The following is a 7,517-nucleotide window of genomic DNA, read 5'->3' as shown; positions in this document are numbered from 1 at the left end:
TTGTGAGCCTCAATATTAATTTAATTTTTTTAAAATTTGATGATTTATTAACTATGACTTTATTTAATTGTGAGCCTCAATATTAATTTAATTTTTTTTAAAATTTGATGATTTATTAAACTAGTCATAGTTACTCAATAGGTTTTCAACTGAAAAAAATTAATGAAAGTTTCTAGTTAGAACAACTATATAAACTATTACAACTTGAGAAAGATGATATTTACCAGTTCTTTGAATTTAGCAAAAAATTTTCATCCTTTATAATTTTTTGATAAATATGTTAAGAAGTAGTGATTAGAAATACATTAGTAAATTTAAATAAAATTTGAAGCTAAAAATTCACTTGGATTGTCTTGATTGTGTAGTACCAGAAATTTGTTCAAACTAAAAATGAAAAAAAATGGCGCAGGTACCATAGAACCACTCTTACTCCCCACATCCAGATGTCTTCAGTACTCTTCAGACTCTCAATCCTTCAGTCAACTCCTTTATTCTCAACCCCATTTATTCATTTTCCAAAACCTAGCAGCAACGGAGGCAGGCAGGCAGGCTGCAGCCGCCGTCATCAAAGATGCAGATATTCATGAAAACCCTAATACGGAAAACCATCACCCTTGAGGTGGAGTCTTCTGGCACCATCAATAATGTCAAGGCCAAAATCCAAGACAAGGAGGGCAATCCCCCAGACCAGCAGTGCCTCATCTTCACCGATAGGAGTGTCTCATCTTGTTTCCCTAATTTTTCCCCAATTAATTTGCCTAAATTTTTTCCCCAAGTATTTTTTTGCAAAATTTTTTGGTGGCTAGTTTGAGCCGTGGATTTAATCATCTCTTTCTGTAAAATTTTGCAAAATTTGCCATAATTTTTTTTGCAATTTTTTTTTTGTGAAGGAATTCAAGGTGGGGGATGAAGTATTCGGAGACATTCACGAGCACGCTTTGTACCCAAAGGGATGTGTGTCACTGGCAGAGTACAATACAGTCGAGGAGAAGGTACTAGCTTCGAAGCCCAAGAATTTGAGTTTTGCCGTGGCAGCTAGCTTTCCTGTTGCCGTTGAGGGATTCTTTTCTTGTGAATGGCGTTGCCTTTAAGAAAACATTCTCATATGCTGGTTTTGAACAGCAACCAAAGAAATTTGTAAATCCCAAGATACTTTTGCTGAATATAGAATTGGCACTGAAATCAGAGAAAGAGAATGCAGAAATAAGGTAGGATATTTTCTGCACTTTTATCCACAGAAGCAATTATTTTCATATTTCGTGTTAAAAATGCATATGTTACTCAGCAAATGTTGTTGACAGGCTTTCAGATCATTGCAGTATCAGTCAATCGTTGATGCAGAATGGAATATCATTTATGACAAGTTAGATAAATGTGTGAAAAGTGGGCTAAAATCATTTTTTCTCGGCTGGCTATTGGTGACCTAGCAACACAGGTAATGCTTGCTTAATTTTTTAATAATTAAATTTTCATGTGGGCAAACAAATTTCTGGGTTTCATTAGTGCTACATGGGCTTGTCCCCATGTGCAAAGCTGTTGCTATTTTAAATTGGGGTTTGCTTTATGTATAGAACTTTAAATTTCCTATTGAACTTATTGAACATCTATAGAAAATTAAATTTATTAATTAGATTTGAAGTATGGCATTTCTTCCTTGCGCAGCGTGAGAAGTAGGGCTATACTTTATTGATTATATTTTATCTCAAGCTCTACTTCAGTTTTGTTTATGCATAGGACTGTTTTCTGCATTTTGCAGAACAACTTATGTTTAGTATCATTATGAGCTCTATTGATCCTGTTGGCTTTCATTAGTATTTTGCAAATCGGGATGTATTCTGTGCTGGTCATGTTATTGAGGAGGATCTGCATCGGGTGGCTGCTGCAACTAGTGGAACTATACAGACCACAGTGAATAATGTTATTGATGAGGTACAATTCTGTTGTTCTGTTTTGGACATAATTTACGCTCTTCATTTATTTTCAAAACTAGTGAAATATGCTATATTTATTGCTCTATTCTTATTCAGAAAATTCAGAAAATTGTAGGTTTTAAATCCATCTGTTGTATGTCTTGATCCCACAAAAAAGTTGCAGGGGAAGGGGTTGGTTGCTGCCAATCCTATTGCTATGTTGCTATGCCAAGATTGGCTAACGGTTAGTTAAGGAGCTAAAGAAATGGGGAGGCAGAATGTGGGTGGAGTAACAGACTAAAAGCTGGTAGTAGTATTACTTTGAAGGCTATGATTAATGTATGAATCTTAAACCTGGACCTAGCAACTGGTATACCAAATTTTTTGGTTTATCGAGGTAGAAAGATTGAATGCCCCTAGTAGTGGTGGTTAACTACCCGATACTTTCTCTATCAAAATCTATTTTTCATTTTTTTAAATATCTTTTTATTTTTTTGAGCTACATTGCTCTATCAATGTGTGTGTGTGAAACTGCTAGAGAGAGCTTGCTGAAGCTGAGACAGAACAAGAACATTTGAATAATTTAGATGACTGATTAAAAAGTGGCTCCTATATTCTTTGAAATAAAATATCCATTTACAGCACGAATTTTGGTCATAAGTTTGTTCAGTAAGATTTTGTAATGTTTTTTGTCCTATAACTTGCTGAGATAGGTTGTTTAAATACAATGAATCTGTGAAGATGGCACTTAAAATGTTTTATCTGGTTGTCTTATCCAGGGTGTGAATAATGAGGAAGAAGAATTTGGGCTGATTTTCATTTTGAGTTTGAATGAGAAACTTTGTTTTCATATTTTGTCTAAGTTACTTTTGAGCATCCAAAAATGAGTGTGAGAATTACATACTTGTTATCATGTCTCTTCAGTATAATCCAAAGTTCTATGTTTTGTCAAGTATGCTAGCCAACAAAATTTTTTTTCCAGATTCAATATTAAATGTGTGTCTCAAAGAAAAGTTACTTAGATATTCCTATCAATTGACTTTCTTCTTGATTAATGTGCATGTTAGATTGAGCAGGCTACTGATCTAACGCAATGCTTTGAAAACTAGACTTCAAATCAGTGAACCTAAAATAACCAATATTTTTAACTTTAAACTTTCATTTACTTTGGTGCAAGTCTGTCAATTCTGTCTTTTGTCTATTAATAATGGTTCATTTGTGATTTGTTGTTCTGGAATTAGATAGCTTCAAATATTTTGCAAGAGTTGATCAACATTCATAATGATGCAAAAGTCATATAAGCAATCCAAGATTAGGTCGGAGATGATAAGGTTATCTTTATTGAGCGAACAGTAGTAATATCCATTTGTTTATTTTTTCCCCTTAATTTCCAATACTTTAAAACATCCTGGTAATAATCAGATGTATTGGGCAGTTCCAAAGAACTACTGATAATTATTGAGGATCAATAAACAACAAGTGGTAACAGTACTATGCTAAGCCATCCTTGGCAGAGACAGAGAAATGTTTATAACTTTGTATCAATTGCAGAGACAAAGAAATGTTTATGACTTTGTATGAATCAAAATTTCATATTTGGCTAAACCTTAATAGCAGTTTTAGGTTTGGCCTTTGAATTACTGGATAAATTGAAAAGCAGTTCTGAAGGTTAACCTTTGATTAGAATCATATTGTTTTTGGTTGCTATCTTGTTGCTAGCACTGAAGCTTCCATCAATTTTGATGTTTGAGAGGGTGCTATGGTCAGCAATGTTGGGTTTGTTCTCTTTGATATTTACGTGAAAAAAGTTTGCAAAACTTTAGGAAGTTAATGAATTTATACGGTTGGATTAGTACAATCACATTTTTATATCTATACCTAGTTGTTTGTCGGAAGTTCTAAGTGTTTTATCTCTTACTTTGCTCTTATTTAGTCACTATCTAGATGATACTTAAAAGAAATGATTTAGCTTATTTTCTTGCAAATTCTTAAGTTCTCTTTTCTTGTATCAAGTTTTTCTTATCACCCACTAATAATTGAAGTACTTTACTGGAGATATGTTGCTCATTACAGACTTTTGGAAGATCAGCAGCAAGAGTTGTTAATTGACTCAAGAACTATAGAGAAAATCTTATGCTCAAGAAATGCTTCGACAACACATTTTTTTTGGGATTTGGATTTGTTTTGTAAAACTGTCTTGACTTATATGTGAAATTTAGGCCAAATACCACTTATCAAACTATTTGTATGGTGTTATTGAACTTGATTATGATATTCGAATGCTTAAAATGGTATTTTAGCATTTCATAATGTAATGGATACCTTCATTTGTTAATTGTAAAGCATTGTCTTTTTTTCATTTTTAAGATATAATTTAGCAGGAAAATCATATTTCATGGTGGCAAAGCGTTGTCACTGAATTAAATTTCTCCATTGACAACCACCTATTGTTATGGAATTGAAAACTGTTTAGTGATAACAGAAGTTGTCAGTAATTAGTTTATACTACTTGACACTATGGATTAGTTTTAGTGACGACATTCCTTTGTACATTATTGACAAGATACTATGTCATCACTAAAATTATAACAATTACTGACGACACAAGTTGTCGCAAAATAGTATCATTCACTGACGACTTTTAAGGTTGTTACTATATACTTTTACCGACGGGCCTTCAGTGACGACTCTGTGACGACTAGAAAGTTGTCAATAAAACTTATCAGTGATGACTTTTTCTTTTTTTGTGACGAAAATGGCTTGTCACTAAAAATTAATTTTCTTGTAGTGTGTTGTATGTCGAAATGGATTGCATTTTGATGGAAACGATGCATCTAATATATGTTTCAATGAGAAATTGTCCATTTCACAAGATCATATCCTTGGAACTAACTTTGAAGCTCAAGAGATGAGCATCAATGACTCATTTTTCATCTCTCTTGAGGAATGTGTTGAAAACATCGGTTCTAAATATATCGTCACCCAAGAAAGGCAAGCGGATGTTCCTTTGTTGAGCACTCAAGTGGCGCACATTCAAGGTATTATTTATCCATCACTTGAGATATGTAAGCCTCTTCCACCTCTCATACTATTAGAACATGCCATGTCCTTTAATGATGAATTATTCATTTACAAAACCTCAAAAAATGAAATTATATAGTCAAACCAATGACTATAAACAAAAGCGCTAGTTGAGAGGTAACCCAATATTTTGATGATTTATGTTAATTCAGTGTGATTTTATGTTTAAATTATGCATTTAATGTATTGTTTTTCTTTTGTAGGTTTGGGAAATAGAAGTAAAAGTGATCAAATAAGGTGAAAAATGCGAAATTTAATTGAAAAACTCCACCCCTCGATTTGAGTATTTAATATTTTTGATTCGTTAAAGAGAGGTAAAATACATATTTTGATCATTTTACATATACGTGCATTGATTATTTTATCGAAAGAATCATCTAATGTGCATTTTAAGCAATAGGGGTACCATTGTAATTTTAAAAAGTTGAATCTTCTGCAGAAAAATTGTAGAAAAAAATGCAGCCTCATGGAAAACGCGTAGGGATGGCAATGGGGGCGGGTGCCTGCGAGGAGCTCTCGGGGCGGGGGCGGGGGCGGGGGGGAATTTTTTCCTCCCGCTTAGAAACGGGGCGGGGGGCGGGGGGCGGGGAAGTATACCCCTGCCCCATCCCCAGCCCCGCCACCCGGAAAAAAATATAATTATATATAATATGTAAGTTAATTATTTATAAACTTATAATAATGATATTATTAGTTAGATATATTATATAATGTATATTAGTTTATGTAATATAATTGATATTATCAATTATATGAATAATTATACATGTCTACTAATAGAATTTATTAATTAGTTATACTAAATTTACTAATATATTTATACTAAATTTCTAATTACACTTAATAGAATAACACTTTTTTCTAAAAAAAAAAGCACAAACACAATAATGAATTAGTTATTGTATTTGTACTAAAAGTGAAAACTTGACTATTTTAGTTATATTTATTTCATCATATTGGATTGTATTCAAATAACTTCTGTTTGATTATTTTTATGAGTTTCAATTGTAAAATTACAATGAATAAGAATTTGGTGATATGTTGACATTTTAGTACTTGATTATTTATTAAAATTTAACTATAATAAAATTTTATTAATCCCGCGGGTGCCCCCATGGGGGAAGCTGGGTAAGGCGGGGCGGGGCGGGGGACGAGGGGAGTTAATAGGCAACGGGGCGGGGGGCGGGGGAGGGGAGGGGTCCCCCGCCTCGTTGCCATCCCTAAAAACGCGACCTTAGGTCACGTTTTCTTGAGGTCGCCTATTCTATTTTACAATTTTTCAACAGAATGCACGAGTACAGAAAACATGACCTAAGGTCACGTTTTCAAATCTCGCGTATTTATTTTTGCAAAAGTAAGACAGAAAATGCGAGCCTAAAAACACAAGCTCAAGCTCGCATTTTCTACTCGCATTTTTTAAGTTCTTTTAAGAAACAAAAATGCAGGCTGCCTTATTCTTCTTTTCTTCTTCTCCTCCTCACATTTTCTCACACATACTAACACACTTCACCATTTTCCTCTTTTACTCAATTTCCTTGTAAGAAATCATCAACAAAATATTATTTGACCTTCATAGATCCTTTTTAACTAATTAGAATTCAGGAAAAAAATCTCAAAAATTGGTTGAAGGTTAGGGTTCATAATTTTTAATTCCATCAATTGGAGTAATTTCTATAGGACTTTTTGTATCATTTGTATCACCAAACATCACTCTACCAATTTGACATAAATTTCTTGAACTTAATTTGATATTTTAAAATTCACCATTTGCATATCTTTTGAGTTTATTGAAACACTTTGAATGGTGAATTTGTGATGTTATTTGTTGGTGTATATAAGTTCTATTATGCTTATGTAACATCTTTAAGCATATTTAGATGATCAAATTTGGGAATGTGATGAGCTATGCAAAGTTTCAATTCATGTATATTCCTATTTTATGATCAATGTAATAATTGGTCTTAGAATATTGTTAAGCATAATTGGATAGTTCAAATTGCTAAAATGTGACTTATTCATGATGCTTACATGTCTACATTCATTACATGGTGACATTTTAGCAAATTTGAATTTGTAAACTTTAGAGAGTGGCTAGTTTATCTAGTTAAAGGAAAATGATACATTTAAATGGAAATTTATTGCTTAATTTTCATATAAAACATCATTGGATGAAAAATTTTGAATATGTGAAGAATTTAGCAATTTGTAGAATTTTAGGAGTAAAAATTGTGTGAAGTGTAGTAAAGTGTTTCATTGTACCTTAAGTAGTTTCTTGTATATTTTATATGGGTACATCACCACGACAAAGGCGTAGAAGTTACGGATCGCCATTTTGTATTTATTAATACCTTTGTTATCACTTTTTTGTTTCTCATTTTTCAATTCTTAGGTTTAATCACTAATGGTTATCCAATGGAACTAATAATGTTTTGGAAATAAGCGGATAATGGTTTGTGACACTTCATGACGCTTCAATTATATCAATAAGGGAGTATTCCTTTTTTTCTTGATTTCCCTTCTTACACA

General features: G+C 32.7%; 1 long non-coding RNA gene across 2 annotated transcripts; it reads left to right on the top strand.

Annotated features, from left to right (window-relative positions):
- Positions 1-436: 436 nt before the first annotated feature.
- Positions 437-4,269, top strand: LOC140014021 (uncharacterized). Of its 2 annotated transcripts, none has more exons than XR_011820880.1 (4): positions 437-1,208; positions 1,302-1,435; positions 1,813-1,929; positions 3,966-4,269. It is a non-coding gene; the product is annotated as an uncharacterized lncRNA (long non-coding RNA). The 2 variants fall into 2 exon arrangements; XR_011820879.1 differs by having other exon boundaries at positions 442-1,208; positions 3,984-4,269.
- Positions 4,270-7,517: the final 3,248 nt, after the last annotated feature.

The sequence above is a fragment of the Coffea arabica genome, chromosome 9c (genome assembly GCF_036785885.1).
Source record: "Coffea arabica cultivar ET-39 chromosome 9c, Coffea Arabica ET-39 HiFi, whole genome shotgun sequence".
Lineage (NCBI taxonomy): Eukaryota > Viridiplantae > Streptophyta > Magnoliopsida > Gentianales > Rubiaceae > Coffea > Coffea arabica.
This window is presented reverse-complemented; position numbering and strand designations above follow the sequence as displayed.